We start from the raw sequence: 22,067 nt of genomic DNA, 5'->3' as shown, positions 1-22,067 counted from the left end.
TAGCCCTACACATATGGTAGTTGCCTCCATTGACCTGCTCAATGTGTACCTGCTTTAAGCTTCTCTTTCAGATTTAATTCCCTTCTAACTGCAGCAACTGACTCCATAACTAATAATGCATGACCACCTCCTCCTTTACCCCTCTCCTTTGCTGCCTTTAGTTCTTGTACCGCAGACTATTGAGTTGTCAGCCCTGATCTCCTTCAAACACATATGTGTAATGGCAAAAATGTCACAATTCCACGCATCAGCTCGTTTCCTTATCACATCTGTCTGTCCAATAATATGTACCCAACATTAAGGGAAAGCACATCCAGCCTGGAATATATCACCTAGAATACTCTGTACTTCGGATTTCTTCAGTCATTCACTGCTCGTTATCAAGCTGCCTAATTCATGAACCAAAACTGTAAATCTCGGACTGAATTAATATTTGTTGAATAGTAATTTCGGTTTCAGTAAATGTATTCATCAAATGCAACTTTCCAGAACTGAACAGTCAGCTTTAAATACAATGGGTTTCTGCTGATTAGTTGCCTGCTCAATGTGCAGAGGGGACAGCCGTATATAATGGAGAAAGTGAGGCCTGCAGATGCTGGTGATCAGAGTCGACGTGTGTGGCGCTGGAAAAGCACAGCATGTCAGGCGGCGTTTGAGGAGCAGGAGAGTCAAAGCTTTGGGCATCAGCTTTTCATCAGAAAGGCATTGGTGCATTCCCATGTTTTCCATTCCAAGATTAACAGGTTATTGGGAACCATATGTGTTCAGGAAAGCAGCACTGTATAGAGCCCTGAAATAGAAAGCAGTTAATCAGGTAGTTGCACAGTGAGTAGACATGGTGAGGTGAAGTACAGACTGATTGAAATACCAACATAGGGACGGATAAATTTCCTAGGCCAGATGGGATCCACCCTGGCTTACTACTGGAAGAGAGGGAAGAGATGACTGCACCTTTGGAGATGATCTTTGAGTCCTCACTCTCCATTGGAGTAGTGCTTGATGATTGGAGAGTGGCAAATGTTACTCCCTCGTTCAGGAAATGGAATAGGGATAATCCTGAGAATTACAGACCAGTCAGTTTACATCAGCATTGGGCAAAGTTTTGGAGAGGATTCTGAGAGACAGAACATATGATTACTTGCAAATCATAGTTTGGTTAGAAATAGTCAGCATGGCTTTGTGAGTGGCAGGTCATGCCTCACAAACCTTACTGAATTCTTTGAGGATGGGATCAAACACATTGAAGAAGCGAGAGTAGTGGATGTGGAGTAAATGGTTTTAACCAGGTGTTTGGTAAATTTCCCCATGGTAGGTTCATTCAGAAAGTAAGGACGCATCGGATACAGGGAAACCGGCCTGTCTGGATGCAGAATGGACTGGCCGATAGAAGACAGAGGGGGTTGGTAAATGGCAAGTATTCAGTCTGGAGCTCGGTGACCATTGGTGTGCTGTTGGGATCGGTTCTGGGGACCTATGGTGTTTGTGATATTTATAAATGACTTCCATGAGGAAGAGGGTAGGTGGATTAGTAAGTTTTTCAATTTAACAAATATTGGTGAAATTATGCGTAGTTGGAGGGCTATTGTAGTTTGCACGAGACATTGATAGGATGCTGAACTGGGCTGATAAGGGGCAGTTGGAGTTCAGCCTGGAAAATTGTAAAGCAATTCAGTTTGGAAGGTCGAAATTAAATGCATAATACACGGTTAAATGTAGGATTCATACATTGTGGAGTAACAGTGAGATCTGATGATCCATGTCATAGCTCCCACAAAGCTCAAACCGAGGCTGATAAGATTCTTAAGAAGCCGGATGATGTTTTCATTAGCATGGGGGTTGAGTTTAAGTAGTGAGATTATGCTGCAGCTCTATGGATCCCTGGTGAGATCACACTTAGAATGTTGTGTTCCGTTCTGGTCGCCTCATTGAAAGACGTGGAAGCATTGGTGAGCATACTGAGGAAATTTATCAGGACGCTGCTTGGACTGGGGGGCAGGTCTTACAAAGGAAAATTCAGGGAACTAGGTTTTTTTTTCTCATTGGATTGTAGAAGAATGCAACGTGACTTGATAGAGGTGGACAAAATGATTAGAGGCATAGGTAGAGTGGATAGCCAGAGACTTTCACCCAGGACGGAAATAGATATCATGAGGTGGCATGATTTTTAAGTAATTGGAGAAATATTTATGGGAGATGTCCGAGGTTGGTTCTTTACACAGGGAGTGTGGGTGTGTGGATAGGCACATGAATGATCGTACAATGATTTCCTCTTGACTGTGAGCCACTCAGCTCAGCTTTGTGTCATCCACAGCATTGGTTATTATTCCACTGCCCCCCCCCCACCCCCTCATCTTCCACATGCTCACCATCGTCAATTCTGAATATTACAAACAAACCATGATTTCCTTCCTCTTTTCCAGATGTTATTCAGAGGAAGATTTGAGAATTCCAGTCTCTGGTTTTTCTTATTTTGGTCAATTTACAGAGTGATGTGGTTAACATCTATTATGAGGAAGCCACAAATAAAATTTTCGACACAGATTTGAAATCACCTTTTACACTTTACCCCTTTGCATGTTTTATTCATAAAGCTTGTAAATATTTTTTGATGAACTAGGGTTTGGCATCTTGCGCTGGAACATTAGCATTTTGGAGGCATTGATCTTTGTAACGTTCCCTGCAATAGCCAGAGCTGAAGAAATTTTTCATCTGCAGGATGGACACGGACTAATTCATTGTTTGTTTAAATCAGCTCGTGTGATGAGGATAAATATTCACTTAAATTTTATGTTATGGACAAATTGCAGGGGGTCAAATCATATTCCCATGTCTACCTTGATTGGAAGCAAGTACATATTGTAAAAAAATCAAAATTGTTGAAACTCCACACACGATGAGAAAGAATATGTCGTCTCGACTTGATGGAGATACAGAAATGGAGAGTACATATACAATCTGAACAAGAATGAAGTAATAGAAAAGAAAATATACAAAATAATTTCTTAATTTTGAATGGAAACCTGATCTCGATTTTCCTGAACAATGATGCTTTCGCACTCAATCCCGCTTCCCCAAAAACAAACTTTTCCCTGTCCTTAAAATTTCATCTGCCATTATTCTCCTCGGTCCTACTCTTTCCTCACACTCCTACTTTCCTTACACTACCCCTTCTGCTGCTACATGCTCTTCCACTGATGATCTCACTTTACACTGTCATTCTGCCACTCTCACTGTAAGTTACACCAATTTCCCAGTTACTCTCTCTTCATCTCACCATTGCATTCACTTTTTACTTTTCAACTGGGATGATGGGAGCTGCTGGCTTCGGTGCTGCTATTAATCATCAATGAATGATGATATTGGGATGATCAATGTCCAGTTGGAAAAGACAATAGTGTGTTTCTGTCACTGCCTGATGCACCGTGAACAGGATAGTTTTGTTCCCATGGTACAGAGTGGAGTGTCTTTCTGTCTCTGTTACAGCACTCAATCAAACTGCCTCACCACAAATAGGATGTACCTCTCCTCAGAATCAGAAGTCCATGCACCAGTTTTCCTTTAAACTTTGTGAGTATAGTGAGCACATTGTTCGAACAAGCTGTGTTCAATCATTTTGCTTTTTATTATTTTAAGGATTTTCCAATGACATTTGAGGTGAGATCAGAGTAATTTGCCTTGCATCAAAGTAGTATTTGACTCATGTGGCATCACGGACCCTGAGTAAACTGTGGTCAATGGGAATCGGAGGATATTCTGTCCTGGTAATTTCCTCACTGAGCTTTTGAGAATGCCAAATAACTTCTGCCCTTCTCGTGCCTTCCAATACCAGGGGTAAATTTGTCCTGTTATTAACATCAACATAAATTACGTTTTCACAGTTTGGTCTAAAATCTCAGAAAAGTAAGACCTTGCTGGTTGAGTGTCACCCCAATGAAATCAGGGCGTTACAATAAGATTACCATTCAGATTATTTTCACTCCCTTTCTTTCTGAGGACGGATAATGTGATGTCAGCACCACTGATATCAACATTTTATATGTCCAAACGCATCACATCTCATTGGCTCAAGGCTGCACCGGTCCTGAATTCTATTTCTTTCTCCGGCTCATTCGCCATGCTCATCAGATATATGAGGCCCAGAAGATGCAATAACACAGAGATGCCTATGACCCCTTGGAACCTGCCTCCCCATCCGTGCCCTGCACGCTGACTGCATCCACTCGCCCAAATGCACCTCTTTTCGTATCTTCACCATTCCATCGTTCAGATCAGACAATTTGCCACAATTCAGAAAAAAAATGAAAGAGCTGGAGAAAAACCCAGAAAATCTGGCAGAATCTGAGCAGAGATGCACAGAATTAACTTTTGACTTTTGAGAAGTGACACATCATAATCAATATGTTAACTCTGTTTCTCTCTGCAGACACTTTCTCATCTGTTTTTATTTTCGTTTCTCCACCATTTTCAGTTTGTATCTCATGTTTCCATATCAATTTTTTTCATGTTTCTTGACAGGTCCATATGTTGACTTTGGTTGTATTTGCACACTGTGGTCCTTCCCTGTTACAGTTGGTGTGACTGTGACCCGTGTATTACGGCCGAAATCTGATTCGTGAAGATTCAAAGAGAAAAAAAAGACATTGTTCTGAATATCCTGTAAATCTCAGTAAATCCACTTTGTTTGAAAACACCTTTTAGAGGCAATTGAACTTCATGAAATAATAATAATCTATTTTTAATGATGGAACACTCTGTGTCCTTCATTGAGCAAGCTTGTCTCCCTCCTCCATAAACTTTCAATGCCTATCACAGAATCATTACAGAAAAAGTGGAGGAAACTCAACCCATTGTCTCTTCCAGCTTAGAATGAACTGTATCTCTACTGTTATTCTGTATTGTCCCCACAGACCTTCTTATTTTGTTATTACTTCCTGCTTTTAATTGTAAGTATCCTACCAGATATGAACAATATGATCCATCTCAAACAAAAACAGGAATTGGAATGCAAGCTCGGCAGGTCTGGCAGTATCTGTGAAGAGAAATCAAAGTTAACGTTTCAGGTCCGTTGACCCTACTCAATATGTATACTTGATTAAGTAATGTGCTTATAAATATTAGTTCACTTTATCACATTTAAAATTATCCTGTTTAGTTCACAATCGGCATTGCATCTCCTTCTTGTGCATTATATTTAATTCTGTCTGTCAGAAAGAGCGATGATGATTGGGAAATATCATTGTACTCTATGCCGATTCTACAGCCATTGCCCCCATTCCGCCCTATCTCCCAGCCAATCTCATATTCATTCGAATCAGACTCATTAATTCATAAGTCTTAATGAATAAGTTCATTGTGCTTATCACGTTTGATTTTGGACTGAGGCCAAAATGTGTAAAAGTACTGCTTTACACCTAATAAAACTGCATTAGGATGTTTGGTAATTTATATCTTTTTAAAAATTACTGAATCATATTCTGTATGGAAGTTCCAACTTTGCCTTATTGGAGCAGTGATAAGAACATTCAGAGATGTCACATTTCCTGTCTATGTTCAGGGCAACTGTGTCCAGTGACAATCTGTTGGCTGGTGTTTGTTCCCGTGGAGGAGAGATCCACACAGTAGCAACATCTTGATTGTGTTTCTTTTGTTGCGTAGATGGATTTGGGGAGAGATGGTACAGCATTGCAAACGTACAACAGAGCAGAGTCATCAAGACAACGGGAAAAACATTCTCCCTCACAACTGACGTCACGAGAGAAATTGGTGATGGGAGATGTGACCAATAGCTGGGAATGTCAATGTTCAGTCCAGTTCAGTTATATTATGAATGTGCTGTATTGAAGGCGGTAACTGCTTGGTCAGTGACTGTGATTGATGTCAGTCTCTATGCATTGCAATTGTGTCAAATGGAGGGTTTCCCGCTCCTATTAGTGAGGGGGTCAGTCAGTGCTTTATCCCACTGTAGTAGCAGGTACAGCAGCTCCGAGAGCAACAGAGATCAGCAGCTGCGTAGACATGGAGAGGACAGATCTGAATCTGAAAATAATGGACTTGAACATTACAACAATGGAGAGGAGGTTTTCCTTGAGCCTTATCAAAATTTCCACCATTGCGAGCTTCTACCATTTCAATATCAGCAGTGCTGATGACTATTCTGGGCGGGATGGAGGGTGTGTTACTGACCTGAAATTATATTTTTAAAAAGCAAAGAAAAGAACAGAAAGTGCTTTTCAGAACTTAAATCAGTTGGGAAATAGTGTGAATAACGTTGGTGGCAGGGAAGTCAGCTTTGCAGGGGAAGAGGACTGAGTTGAATCGATAGAGAAAGAGGAAGATAGAACAAAAAGAGCAAATAAAGGGAATGATGATCTGCTGGCATGGAAATCGAATGTGAGATTCACCTCATTTATTTTTCACCTTTCCCATCTTCCTGACAAATCATGCCCATGTAAATACAGGTATCACCTGCTTTTCAAAAGTTCGCTTTTCGCCACTTCCCTTTCCAAATGACCTACATTAGGATCTGTTTTCGCTAACCAAAAGATTTCCAAAGAGGATTTTCACTTTTACAAAGAAAGATGATTTTTTTCCGATACAAATTAATACTTCTTCACTTTACACCATATCAGTTTACGAAAGGAACACTGTAATTTCAGATAGGGAGGGAAACCTGTATATGTCTAAGAGCATGTTTAAAGCTTTTTGATATCCCTCTCTCTCTTCCCTGAATGTGGTCATCTTCTTATATTCCTTAATGGTATACGGGTATCACTGGCTGGGCCAGCATTATGTCACTTTTCTAGCTGCTCTTGAGAAGACCGTGAGTCACTGCAGTCGACGTGTTTGATCTGATTTGATTTGATTTATTTTCGTCAAATGTACAATGGAAAGCTTTGTTGTGTGATTAGTGCAGGAACATGATAGCAAACAAGAAAATACAATTCATGGGACACTTCAACGGAGTGAGGTATATAAGGCTAAAGCTGCACAGGAGATTTGCAAAGCAAGATCGCTATTAGCAAGACTAGTATTATTTGAAAAGTTAGAGATGTCAATTCGTCAGTCTAATTGCGGTAGGGAAGAAGGTGTTCCTGAGTATGCTGGTCCATGTTTTCAAGCCTCTCTATCTTCTCCCTATTGGAAAAGGTTGTAAGAGATCATTACCAGTTTGGGAGAGATCCTTTCTTGTTATCAGCCTTTCGGCGACAATGAGAAGTATAACTGGATGAAAGGTTGTCATCAGTGATGGTCTGGGCTGTGCACACAACCGCCTGTAGTTTCTTATGGTCCTGGGTACAGCAGTTATCATGTCACACGAATAGAATGCTTTCAGTTGCCAGTATACAGAGCACTGGGAGACGGGCAGTTCCAAAATAGTTAGATGTAACAATTGGCTGTTAAATTGATACCCAAGTTCTGGTTGCTGTTTTGAAAACAATTGAAAGTTCACCAGTAAATGTAAACTATGTCCATGATAGCAAAACCCAGTTGGGTTAATTGTGTTGGCAACATCGAGCCAATCAGCCATCACCTGCTTCAATTTTAAAGAGAGGCCATTGCCATCACAACGATTGAAGTAGAGACAGACATAAAGAGAAGGCGAGACAGAACACAGCGTGAGAAACAGATGGAGAATCAGTCAAAGACAGAAGGGAAGCAAAACAAGGAAACAAACAGTCACATGAACAGGGAGAAGGGGAGAGAGGAAATTCAGGGAAAGAAACAGAAGACAGAGAAAAGGATAACACAGGGAAACGGACAGAGTGAGAGAAAACAGTGAGAGACAAAGGACACAGGGAGCTGGGGGTGGGGTCACAGGGAGCTGGGGGTGAGCAATGAGAGGTGCTGGGGGTGAGAACAGGAAAGAGCTGGAAATGAGTACTGGAGGGAACTAGGGGGACGGAGGTGAAGATTTATTGTTACCTGTCCCAAGGTGTACTGGCAGATCATAGTAAGCAAGGATGTACAGAACAATGGCTGTAAAACATGTCTGAAAGGCATGTAGGTTACGCTGCACAAGGCGTGCATTCGGCGAGATCAACTTGAACAAGATCAGCATTATTTGAGATTAGACAGCCCATCCATCAGTCTCATAACAGCCAGGAAGAAATTATTCCTGAGCCAGCTGCTCCGTGTCTTCAATCATCTGTATCTTCTAAGCTGATGGAAGAGGTTGTATGAGATCATTACTGGGTTGTGATGGGTCTTTGATAATGTTAGAAGAAAGAACAAAGAACATTCCAGCACAGCAGCAGGCCTTTCGGCGTTTCAACCTTGCGCCGATCCAATTCCTCTATCTAAACCTATCACCTATTCTCTCAGGGTCTATATCCCTATGTTCTCTGTCCATTAATATATCTTTCCAGAAACAGCTTAAATGGAACATCACTGGTCACAGTTCTCCATTTTGAGAAACTCACTTCCCCTAGTACTGTGTGCCTCCTCTTGCCCAGCCAGTTCTTTATCCACGTAGCGAGCACACCCTGGACCCCATGCGACTTCACTTTCTCCATAACCCGGCCATGGCAAAAGTTATTGAATGCATTCCTGAAGTCCATTTACATGAAACCAACAGCCCTTCCCTCATCAATCAACTTTATCACTACCTCCAAGCATTCTACTAGTTGGTAAGACCTAACCTTCCCTGCACAAAACCATGTTGTCTATCAATGATAAGACCATTTTCATCCAAATTAGAATGGATCCTATTCCTCAGTGTATCCTCCAGCAGCATCCCTACCACTGACGACAGGCTCACTGGTCTATCTTTAACTGGATTTTTCCTGCTAACCTTCTTGAACACGGGGATTAACAATTCTCCAGTCCTCGTGACCTCAGCCATGTTCAAGGATGCTACAAACATGTCTGTCAAGACATCAGCTACTTCCTCACTCCCTTCCCTCAGTAATCTGGGATAGATGTTAACCTTTCTGCAGCAACGAACTGTGTAAATTGAGTCAATGGTTGAGAGGTTGGAGTCCATCATAGTCTGGGCTGTTCACTCAACCTTCTGTCGTTTCTAACGGTCCTGGGCAGAGCAGTTGCCACACCAGGCCGTTATGCACCCTGACACTACACTCTCAATGGTGCATTTATAGAAGTAGTACATGCTGAATTTCGTGAGCCACCTGAGGAAGGAGAGGCATTGTTGAAACCTCTTGACTGTCACACCTATGTGGAAACTCCAGGATAGGTTGTCAGTTATCATCATGCCAAACAACCTGACGCTCTGCACCCCCCCCCCCCCCCCCCCCCCCCCCGCCCAAACCATTGGTGTAGACGGGCGCGTGTTCCTCTCCATTCTTTCTGAAGTCAATGATCAGTCCTTTACTTTTACGGAATTTGCGTGAGGTCATTATCATTGCACCATGCCACCAAGCCCGCTATCTCTTGCCCCCTATCTCCTTTCTGTATTCAGACTCACCGTTGTTTGGTATCCCTCCTGCTTCGGTGATGTCTTCAGCGAACTTGCAGCTGGCTTTGTTTGGAATTTGGCAACACAGCCGTGTGTGTACAGAGAGTACAGTCAGGGGCTGAGGACGCACCCTTGGGGTATTCAGTGTTGAGTGTTATTGTGGCGGAGGTGCAGATACCTATCTACACAGATTGTTGTCTGTGGGTCTGAAACCGGGGGATCCAGTTGCAGAGGGTGGAGCGGTGACTAAGGTCATGGAAGTTTGAGATCTGTCTGGAGGGGATACTGATGTTTAAGGTGGAGCTGTCGTCAATGAGCAGTAGTCTGGTGTAGGTGTCCTTGTTGTCCAGATGTCCCAGGGATGAGTGCAGACATCGACATATGGCATCCGTTCTGGACATGTTACATCAGTCGGCAAATTATAAGGGATCAGGTCAGGCTGGGAGATTGGATGGGATGTGAGCCATAACCAGCCTTTCAAATCACTTCGTGTTTATTGAAGTTAGAGCCACTGGACAGTAGTCATTAAGGCACGTTACATGTGATTTCTCACTTACGAGAATGATGGTGGTCTTCTCGAAGCAGGTTGGGACTTTGACTTGTCAGAGGGAGAAGTTGAAGTTGTATGTGAATACCTCTACCAGTTGGTCCTCACAAGATCTGAGTACACAGCCGGGAACATCATCCAGGTCTGTCGCTTCCCTTGCCTTGACTCTCAGGAAGACTGATCATGTCTGCAGCGGAGACAGCGGGCACAGATACATCCGAGGCTGTCGGGGCAGGTTTCAGCCTGGCAGTCTCACACAGTCATTCATTATAGATATTACCTCCCCCACCTCCCTCCGTTTTCATCTACACACAGTGACATTGGTTGGTGTGAGCACCACACCGTTAGTTTCCAGACAGAGTGTCATCAATAGACTAGGATTGTGCACCATAATGAAGTAAACTCACAACAAAAGGGAGCAGGGTGTGCTTCTACTGAGAGACAGTGGTGCAGAGAGTGAAGACTTTTAGGTGTAATTCCAGTCAAGCCACTGCTTCAACCTGAATGGAATCAAGCAGCTTGAGTGTTGTGCCTTGTAGATGGTGGACAGTTCTTAGGGAGCCAGGAAATGTATTATACATGGACAAACTGGACAATGGGCCTGAGGGCATTTTTGCTATGTTTGCAGATGATGTAGTGATGGTTTGGTCGGCAGATAATATTGAGGAAGTGGGGAGGTTGCAGAAAGATTTGGTCAGTTTCGGACTGTGGGAAAACACTTGGCTGATGGAACATAATATGGAATCATGTGCGATTATGCACCTTAGTTGGCGGAATAGAGACAGACATTATGTTCGAACAGGATCCATGAAATCTGAAGCACAAAAGATTTTGAAGCACTTGTGCTCTCTTATGGTTAATGTGCCGGTTCAGTTGGCAGTGACGAAAGCATTTGCAATGTGAGCATTCAGTTCAAGGGAGCAAGAATGCAAGAGAGGAGACATACTGCTGAGAATGTAATGGACTATAGTCAGACGGCATTTGGCATATTGTGAGCTGCTTTGGACACTATCTCTGGGGAAATATCTGCTGGTGTTGGAGGTAATTGTGGTGTACAATTATGTCCCAATACATGTGTGAATCATAATGTAACACATGTATTGGGCCAAGCAGTGGAATGTGGTGTAAAATTATGTCCCAATACATGTGTGAATCATAATGTAACACATGTATTGGGCCAAGCAGTGGAATGTGGTGAAACGGTTAAAAATTATGTCCCAATACATGTGTGAATCTAACCGGAATGGAGGTGTTGCTTAGTCCCGTGTGAATCTTATTACACACCTCCCCGTGTGAATCTTCTTATCTGTATGTAACCAGAATGGAATGTGTTTTTTAGCCTTGCTCTGCTGTTCACATGAATGTTTTTCTCTGGAAAAGAGTATATCAGCTGGAAAAGTCTCCAGTTCGGTGAGTCTGCTCCGGGGTTACGTTTAACCGCCGAGCGTGGGTTGTTGGCAACCGCTCTACGAGAACTGACGGCTCCCAGTTCCGGTAACATGTAGAGTGAGTATAAGCCAGACCCGTTGTATGAGACCTGGTTGTGGCGACGCTGCGGGGAATAAAATGCCCATATTCTAGCAGACTCGCCTCTTGGTCGTTTGTTCTGTGTCAGACTACTCTCCTACGAACCTGACCTTGAGAATTTTTTAAAACATTTGGCGTAGTCGAGCAGGGTCAATCGCAATTGAGGAGAGATTTTGATACAGAACAATGTTTTGGAAAAAGACTAAGAAACCAGAAGAACAAACTGTGGAGGTCCCGACCGTCCCGGGATGGCATGGATGTGGGCATGTACGTGGCAGTTTGTTTGAGAAATGGTGGGGGGCGACCGGAGGAACCCCAGGGTCGCTGCTGTCCACCCTTGAGAGGATCCCAGTCCTGCCGAAGAACCCCTTGCCTGGGGTACAGCGGAGGATGTGGGCATGTCCAAAAAGTTGAAGCGGAGTTAACAGAATTGAATGGGATTGAACTGAACTGAACTGAGTGGAACTGAAGTGAATCAAATTGAACGGAACAAAATGGAACTGAGCTAAATTGAATTGAAATGGACGGAACTGAATTGAACACAATTGAATTGAACTGAACAGACCTGAACTGAGCTGAATTGAACTACACTGAATTGACTGAACTGAAATTAACTGAAACGAATTGAACTGAATTAAGCATAATGTAACACATGTATTGGGCCAAGCAGTTGAATGTGGTGTAAAATTATGTCCCAATACATGTGTGAATCATAATGTAACACATGTATTGGGCCAAGCAGTGGAATGTGGTGTAAAATTATGTCCCAATACATGTGTGAATCATAATGTAACACATGTATTGGGCCAAGCAGTGGAATGTGGTGAAATGGTTAAAAATTATGTCCCAATACATGTGTGAATCTAACCGGAATGGAGGTGTTGCTTAGTCCCGTGTGAATCTTATTACACACCTCCCCGTGTGAATCTTCTTATCTGTATGTAACCAGAATGGAATGTGTTTTTTAGCCTTGCTCTGCTGTTCACATGAATGTTTATATCTGGAAAAGAGTATATCAGCTGGAAAAGTCTCCAGTTCGGTGAGTCTGCTCCGGGGTTACGTTTAACCGCCGAGCGTGGGTTGTTGGCAACCGCTCTACGAGAACTGACGGCTCCCAGTTCCGGTAACATGTAGAGTGAGTATAAGCCAGACCCGTTGTATGAGACCTGGTTGTGGCGACGCTGCGGGGAATAAAATGCCCATATTCTAGCAGACTCGCCTCTTGGTCGTTTGTTCTGTGTTCTACTCTCCTACGAACCTGACCTTGAGAATTTTTTAAAACAGTGATTCATCTTGAGGATGACGGCTTGTCATATGAGAGGCAATGTGTACTCGATGGAACTTAGAAGAATGGCGGGGTGGCGGGACCGGGGAGCGTCTGATTGAAACTGATCGATTACTGCAAAGATTGATACAGTCAGTGTGTAGAAGATATTTCCACTAGTCAGAGAGACAATGACAAACAGTACAGTTTCAGATTGAAGGGATGGGCTGAATGGCCTAAATATATTGCTATATCCCATGCCCTTGAGGTCATAGGATCTATTATTCAGTGCAGAATTGTAAGTCTCTGACCTGCTCTTGTAACGCTTGTGTTTGTATGTTTTTTTAACTTCACGTTCTGGTCAGTGGTAACCCCTGTGATATGGACGGTGTGGGGATTCAGTGTCGGCCAGTAGTCCATTAATCTGTTGAATATAAGCGCCTATTTGTGAGTCTCACCTGGCGGGAGTACATTGTCTCTCCGATGATTGTCATTTTCTGTCTGGTATTTTCGAAGGATTGATCCTGTTACGCCAGTATTGTTGATTTTAACAAAACATATGCAATTTATCAAAGCACTCAACAACAATAAGTCATCGAACACTGAACATCCTTCTAATAACAGAAAGTCTAAAATGTTCAATATTAGAAATATTGTTTTCCTGTTCATGTTCAAATCACAGAAACTGTCCCATCGAGATGGTCAATTTGGAACTAATTTTAAAAACTCTATTTTGGATATGGGAATCGCTGGATGGGCCCAGCATTTCTTGCCCGTCCCTAGTTGCCCCCTTGAGAAGGTGGTGCTGAGCTATCTTGTAAAATGCTACAATCCACCTGCTGTGCTTTGACCCACTTGTGATTAAGGACGGAATTCCAGGGTTTTGAGCTAGCAACAGTGAAGGAATGGCAATATATTTCCAACCAGTATATTGACTGGTTTGGAAGGGAATTTGAAAGTGTGCTGTTCCCAAAGGTCTACTGCCCTTGTCATTCTAGATGGAAGTGTTTTCGAGATTGGAAGAGCTGTCTGAGGGTCTTCAGGGAATTTCTGCATTGTGTCTAGTAGATAGTGCACACTCTGCTCCTGAGCTACCGTGGAGAAGGGAGTGAATGCTTCTGGATGTGATGCAAATCAAATGGGCTTCTTTGTCCTGGATGGTGTCAAGCTTCTTTGGTGTTGTTGGGGCTGCACTCATTCAGGCAAATGAGGATTATTCCATCTCATTCCTGACTTGTGCTTTGTAGATGGTGGACAGGCTTTGGGTGGTCAGGACGTGAGTTACTCGCACAGTATTCCTAGCCTCCGATCTGCTCTTATATTTACGTGGCGAGTCCAGTTGAGTTTTTGTCAATGATAACCCCAGTATATTTAGTTATAATAATGTGCTGAATAACAAGTGGTTATATTATTTCTTATTGGTGATGGTCATTGTCTGGATTTGCGAATGTCAATTGCCACTTGCCAGCCCAATCCTGGATATCGTCCAGATCTTGTTGCATTTGGGCATGAACTAGTTCTGTGTCTGAGCATTTGTGAATGGTGCTGAACATTGTGCAGTCATTGTCGAATATCCCCACTTCCGACCTTATGGTGGAAGGAAGGTCATTGTTGGAGCAGCTGAAAATGTTTGGACCTTGGGCATTATCCTAAGGGACTACTGCAGAGATGTTCTGGAGCTGAGATGACTGACCTCCAACAACAACGTCCATCTTCCTATCTGTTATGTATGACTCCAACAATGAAATGTTGTCCCGCGATCCAATTTTAACTTGAGCTCCTTGATGTCACATTTGGCAGAATGCAATCTTGATGTCAAGGACTGGAATTCAATTCATTTTTGTTTGTTTGAACCAAGGCTGTGATGAGGTCAGGAGCTGTGTGACCCTGGCAAAACCCAAACTGGGCGTCCCTGAACAGATTATTGCTGAACAGGTGCTGCTTGATAACACTGTTGATGACACCTTCCATTACATTACTGATGAGGCGGTATTTGGATGGGCTGACTTTGTCGTGCGTTTTATGTACAGAACATACTTGAGCCGTTTTTCCCATTGTCCATTTGTAACCGTACTGGAACAGCTTGGCTAGGGGAGTGGGAAGTGCTGGAGTACAAGTCTTCAGCACTATTATTATCATGTAATCAGGGCCCATAGCCTTTGCAGTATCCAGTGTCTTCAACCGTTTCTGGATTTCAGTTAATCGAATTTGCTGAAGACTGCTATCTGTAATGATGGGGATCATGGGAGGAGGCCGAAATGGATCATCCACTCGAAACTTCTGACAGAAGATTTCTGCGAAAGCTTCAGCTTTATCTTTTGCCATGATGTGCTCGGCTCTTCCATCATTGAGGATAGGGATATTTGTGGAAACATCTCCTCCGGTGAGTTGTTTATCTGTTCACCACCATTCACGATCGGTTTAGCAAGACTGCAGAGCTTAAATCTGATGCATTAGTTGTGGGATACCTTAGATCTGTCTGTCCCTTGCTGTTTATGCTATTTGGCACGCAGGTATATGTGCTTGGAAACCTCAGCAGATTAACATTTTATCTTCATATATTCCTGTTTCTGCTCCTGGCATGCCCTCCTACAATCTCCATTGAACCAGAGTTGATCTTCTGGCTTGATGAAAATGATTGATTGGGGGGTTATGCTGGGCCGTGACGTTACAGATTGTGCTTGAGTACATTTCTGCTGCTATTGATGGTCCACAGTGTCTTATGGATGCTCACTCTTGAGTTGCTAGATCTGTTCGAAGTCTGTGCTGTTTAGCATGGTGGTAAGGCCACACAACGCAATAGAGTTTATTCTCAATGCGACCGTGAGACTTTGTCTCCACAGAGACAGTGTGGTGGTCTCTTTTACCGATACCGTCATGGACAGATGCATCTGTAGTTTGTAGATTGGCAAGGATGAGGTCAGGTATGGTTTTTCTACTCTCTTTCGTTCCCTCACGACCTTCTGCAAACCCAATCAAGTAGCTATGTACTTTACGACTCGACTAGCGTGATCAGTAATCTACTGCCAAACTACTCTTGGTGGTCGACTTTGAAATCCCCAGCCAGAATAATTTTTGTGCCCTTGCCAGAGTCCGTGGTTTAGCATGGAGAAGTGCTGATTCAGCTGAGGCAGGACATGACATGGTAATCAGTAAGAGACTTCTTTGTCCATGTTCAATCTGAAGCCATGGGATTTCATTGGGTCCCGAATCAAATTTAGGAACTCCCAGAGCAACTATCTCCCAACTGTATCGCACTGAGCTGCTCCCTCTGCTCGATTGGTCCTGCCTTTGGGACAGTACATATCCAGGGATGGTGATGGTGGTGTCTGGGTTATATCCGTAAGGTATGATTCCGTGAGTATGACTATGTAAGGCTGTTGTTTGACTAGTCTGGAAGGCAGTTGTCCCAATGTTGGCACTAGCTCTCAGATGTCACGAAGGATGACTGTGCAGGTTCTACAGTGATGTTTCTAATGTTGACTTTTCTTGTGCCAAGTGCGATGCCAGATGGTCCATCGGTTTCATTTCTTTGACACTTTGTAGCGATTGTTACAACTGAATGACAAGCTAGACGAATTCAGAGGGCGATTGAGAGTCAATAATATTGCTTTGGGTCTGGAATCGCATGTCGGCCCGTCCAGGTGAGGATGCAAGATTCATTCATTGAAGGATATCAGTGAACCAGTGGATTTTTCTGTCAACCGGCAATGATTTCATTCTCATCAGTAGATTCTTAATTCCAGGAATTTAAAAAAAAAATGAAATTGAATTCCCACCATCTGTAGGGATGGGATTCGAACACGTGTCCACAGAACAGAAGCTGATTTTTCTGGATTGATAATCTAGCGATAATACAATGATGCCTGCTTGGAACCACATGTTGTACTGAGGTGTCATTTCTTGTGTTGCCCTGTTTTTTTCATTCATTGCTTACGTTATTTTGGAATCCCATCCTTCATTAAATACTGATTGAAACATACGGTCACGTATGCCCTCGCGAAGCTCGAATTTCATTCAGTCTGTTTTGTTTAAACAGACAGTTCAAGGCAGTTGCTCATCAGAGAAGAACAGGAAGTGATAATAGGTGAGTGTGCACCGTACGTTTCACGAAACCAGCATGTCTGCCCAGGCACCTATTTATTGTTGGTCAGAGAACCACTGAATTATTAAATCACAGATGGAGACCATTCAGCCCATCTTGGGATTACAAGTCTCCAACTCCACAATTGGAGATAGAGAGGTTAAGTGGAGATAGATGGCGTGTGAGAGAAATAAACAGAGAAAAATAAAGTGAAGGGGATAAACTGAAAGAGGATGGAAAGGGGAGCGATTGACTGAGCGGGAGAGGGAGAGATGTTAGATGAAGGTGAAGTTAGATAGATCAGAAGACCGCATTAGGGTTGATAAGTATGCACAGACAGAAGTTAGAAGTTTTATTTAGAATTTAGTCTGGATTGCAAGCCTTGTGTCCAGGCGCCATACCCTGTGAGCACTATGATGATACTGGCTGTCATCCTAGATCATTTATTTTTAATAATGCCACAGAGTTGTTTATTGACAGTTAAACAGAACACATTAGGACAATATATTGGTTCCATGGAGAAAGCAGAGTTTTTTAAATAGACTGTGCGAAGCGCGGCAGGAAATGATAACCACCCCATTTTTCTGTGTGAGAAGCTGGGCCAGAGAATCTCAGTGAGGGGGATCACTGGCAGAGGGGAAATCATAATCTCAGCTGTGGGTCAAATGATCGATAAAGTTTACACACCACTTCCCTAGTTTTGTAATCCACATTTCAACTTATATAGCTCAGTTTCAGGAGTGCATTTTAACAACCTTACCTCTTTATACTTTGCATATATTGGTATGTACAGAAAATTATTTGTTTCTGTATTTTGTATTGCATAAACGCATTTCATTCATATTGTCTCTGCTCATTCCTCATTTTAGATGTATCATTGAATCTGTTCTTCATATGAGTTATAAAGCGTATCCTTCCAATACCGGTGACTGGGGAACATCATTGTCCTTCCGCCCAGTCTAAACAGCCATTGCCCCACTCCTCTCCATCTTTTGTCTTTTCCCCAATGCCATAATCACAATGTCATTGAAGTGCATTAAATGATACTTCATCGCAGTTTCTTAACATCGATAACATCAACAACATTATCCACACCTGCCCTCTCTGATTCTGGAATAATAATATGATTTGTGTTTGTCACGTGCAATTCTCTGTTAACATATCCATGCCATTTGTTTGTTATAATCTACGTTTTGTGAGGATCATTTTGCTATTAGATCATGGATGATAGATGATTTCTCAATGTTTTACTGATTTTGCAATGACTGATCTGTAGTTACAGGACTTATTTCTCCACTTATGAGCAGAGACGCATGTTTATGTGCAGTTAAACCTGTGGCATTACTTCCATATCCAAGGCAGACAGCATGATTACACACAAACAATATGCCATCTCCAACATTCCTTCCTCCAGTTGCACTCACATATCACATCCAGAATGCATAAATGTTCAAAGTTATTTTAAATTTTAATAAAACAGCATTGAATTCAAAGAGAGTTTCTCTCGTCTATAAGGGAATTCTTTCAGTGTTTTATCCCATAGTATGAGCGGGAGCATGACCAACAGCAATAGCAGGGATCCGCAGCTCCAGAGAGAGGTGGAGGAGAGATAAGAATCTGAGAACAATGTACTGGAATGTTCCAACAATGGACAGGATTTTATCCGATGGACTTTACTGGCTTTTCCAGCCTTGGATATCATTAACATATCGGATTGAAGATGTACTGATGGTTTTCAAGCTGGTTATTATCCTATTCTTGCTATTGTTGGTGTTCCTGGTAAGTCACTCTGTCTTTCTTGTGAAATGGTCTGAACTGAATTGATGCTCATGATATGTAGATTTTTGAAAGGTGCAAGTCAACTTTTTCAGTTCCCATCAAAAATTCCATTCCTCAGAAATTATAACTAGCAAATTATTATTTATAAATTACTCACCAATGTGCGAGGATGAAACGCAGTGTTCTCAACCTCCTTTATTCATTTTCTCCTGCAAGTTTACATATCCATGTCCTCCCACATACCACTCCTGTCCAGAACCAACATTAAGACGTCCCAGTCTCCTCCTCAGCCTCAGTGCAACTCCTGAATAAACATCATTTGTTCATTTGTTAATTCCCGATACATCTGTTTCAAGTCCCTTCTTACCACGTGTCCAATGCAAAATAATTGCACTTGAGGTGTTTAAAGTGTTCTCTGCACAGAATCTGAAAGGTGGGAAGACAGTGTATGATAGTCCCGTCATTGGCTCATAATCTAGAGCCACAGAATAATAATTTGTTGATATCGGCTTGTCTGATCTCCTTTAGAGAAGGCAGTGTGTCATCCTTCCCTGGTCAGGTATCTGTATAACTGCAAACACACAGCGATGTGTTTTATTTTTTACTGTTCTGTGGAACAGCTGAACCAGCCACTTAGTTCAAGGTCGGCATAACATTCTGGCCTGACCAGGGTTGCATACATCCCGTGAGGGAAGAACAAAAGTGAAGGCAGCTCGCTTCCTTTGCCTATTCCCATAATCCGACAGCTGATTTCCATTCAGGTAGGCAGCCATTCACTGTTTTAGGTGTATTATTTGTGATTGAGTCTCTCCCAAGAGTGCTGTCCATCTCGATAGGCAACTCTGCTGTTGACGTTTTTGATGCTGACTTACAGATGTAAGGATGTTTTAAATTCCACATCAGTGGTAGTGCATTGTAAATGAATGATTTGCTGTGTCACACGAAAGAAACGAAGCAAGCTAAGTGAGGGAAAGAGGTTACTGGGATCAAACCTGAGAGTGTTGTTGAGGCAGTATTTGGGATAATATGGACAGATTTTCTCTCCTTTATACGGAGTGATCTCCTTACCACAGAGAGAGTGAAAAGGAGTTTCACCAGTTTAATCACTGGCACCATGAGGAGTGAGTGTAGATTGTTCTCTAGAGATGTGAGATAATAAGAGGTGATGGCATTTTACCCTGAGGGGGATGGAAAATCACTCATTATATTCTAACCAGACAATGAGGAGGTGATAAATTCCATTAGTTCTGTTTCACTCAGGGTGCATGATTCTGGATAGTTTAAGTGCCTGGGAGAGCGTTACGCCTACCCACCCGAGCCCCCACTCCCCACGGTGATTGAGAGAGACAGAGAGGTCAGGTTTTGAAAAGAACTTTCACCACATTAGTTCAGTGCAGTTGGTGTGTGATCCTGCACTGAATGTCATATTATCCATCAGCCAACAGTCACAATATCTTCATTCTGAAACAGTTAACTGTACCAACGGCTTCTGACCTTCATTAAGAACATGATTCCATCTTCTCCGAAATGCAAGTTGCCCCGCCTTGATATTTGGACGATAAGACGATAAGACATAGGTGCAGACATTAGGCCAGTTAGCCCACCGAGTCTCTTCGCCATTCAATCATAGCTGATAGGTTTCTCAAACCCATTCTCTGAACTTCTCCCCGTAACACTTGATCACCGGATAATCAAAAACCTATCTATCTCCGTCTCAAATATTCTCAATGACCTTTCCTCACAGCCACCTGTGGCAATAAATTTCAAAGATTCACCATTCTCTGGTTAAAGACGTTTCTCCTTATCACTGTTCCAAAAGGTGCTCCCTTTCATCTAAGGCTGTGCCCTCGGGTCCTCGTCCAATGGAAACATCTTATCAACATACACTGGTCATTCAGTATTCTGTATGTTTCCATTACATTCCCTCTCATCCTCCGAAACTTTATCAAGAATAGACCCAGAGCCCTCAAACATTCCTCATACGATAAGCTTTTCATTATTTCGACCATTCTCGTGAAAATATTCTGCACATGCTCCAGGGCCACGACATCCTTCCTGATATAAGGGGCTCAAAATTTTGCACAATACTCCAAATATGGTCTGACTAGAGCCGCCTACAACCTGTTTTACATTCAGGCCCTCTCGTATTAAACGCCATCAATAATAAATGCAATTGCCCTACTGACTACTGCCTCAACCTGTAAGCTTACCCTGAGAGAACCCTGCACTAGAACTCCCAAGTTCCTTTGGACTTCAGATTTCTGATTTTTCCCAATTTAGAAAATGGAGCATGCCTCTCTTCTACGTGCGAAAGTGCATGACCTCATACTTTCCAACGTTGGAATGCATCTGCCAATCTCTTTACCTGCCCAAATCCTTCGTCAGCCTATCTGCCTCCTCAATACGACCTGTCCATCTGCCTATCTTTATATCGTCTGCAAACTTAGCCAGAGTTCCCTCATTTCCATCATCCAGAATGTGAACGTAACAAGTGAAAAATACGATTCCAACGCTGAGCCTTGTGGAACACCACTTGTCAGCGGCTGTCATCCTGAGGACCATTTTATTCTCACTCTCTGCTTTCTGCCGGATAGACAAGCTTCTATTCATGCCACAACCATGCCTCTAACACCACGGACCCTTATTATACTCAGTAATCTCCTCTGAGACACCTTGTCAAAGTCCTTCATAAGTCCAGGTGGATAATATCCATTGGCTGTGCCTGGTCAAGCCTGTTCATTTACTCTTAAAATAATTCCAACAGATTTGTCAGGCATGACCCTCCCTTGATGAAAATAATTGTGATTTTGCCCTATTTTACCAAAAGCTTCCTAATATTCCAAAACTTCATTCTTCAATATGGATTGCAGGATCTTACCCACGACCGAGGTTCAGCTAGTCATTTTGGATTTTTGTTTTTGTCTTTTTCCTTGCTCCCTTGTTAAAATGGGGTGTCATGTTCGTGGGTTTTCATTGCTCTGAGACCGTTCCTTACTCTAATGATCGCTCAAATCATCACCACTATCGCCCCCACTCCCCCTTCAGCTATCTTCCTTATATCACTGCGATGTAGTGCATCCGGTCCAGGTTATTTAACCACCTGCAGGCCATTCAGGTATTTTTCTAGCACGCTCTCCATGGTGGTGACCATCATACTCAGGCCTGGCCGCTCACTCTCTCGAATGAGAAGGTATTACTCGTATCTTCCACCGTGAACCTAACGCAAAATTCAGTTCGTCAGCCTTTTTCTTTTTCAGCACTACTACTTCTGCAGTATCATTCCCCAACAGTCCGATGCCCACTTTTGCTTCTCTTTCGTGCTTTATATATTGAAAGGATCTCTTGCAGTCTTCCTTTGTATTAGTGGCTAGTTTACCCCCATATTTAATAATCTCCCTCCTTATTTTATTTTGTTTGCCCTCTGTTCTATCTTTGTAAGCTTCCCAATCCT

The sequence above is a fragment of the Chiloscyllium plagiosum genome, unplaced genomic scaffold, assembly GCF_037043375.1.
Source record: "Chiloscyllium plagiosum isolate Xiang-an unplaced genomic scaffold, Cpla_swu_hap1 HiC_scaffold_29, whole genome shotgun sequence".
Lineage (NCBI taxonomy): Eukaryota > Metazoa > Chordata > Chondrichthyes > Orectolobiformes > Hemiscylliidae > Chiloscyllium > Chiloscyllium plagiosum.
This window is presented reverse-complemented; position numbering follows the sequence as displayed.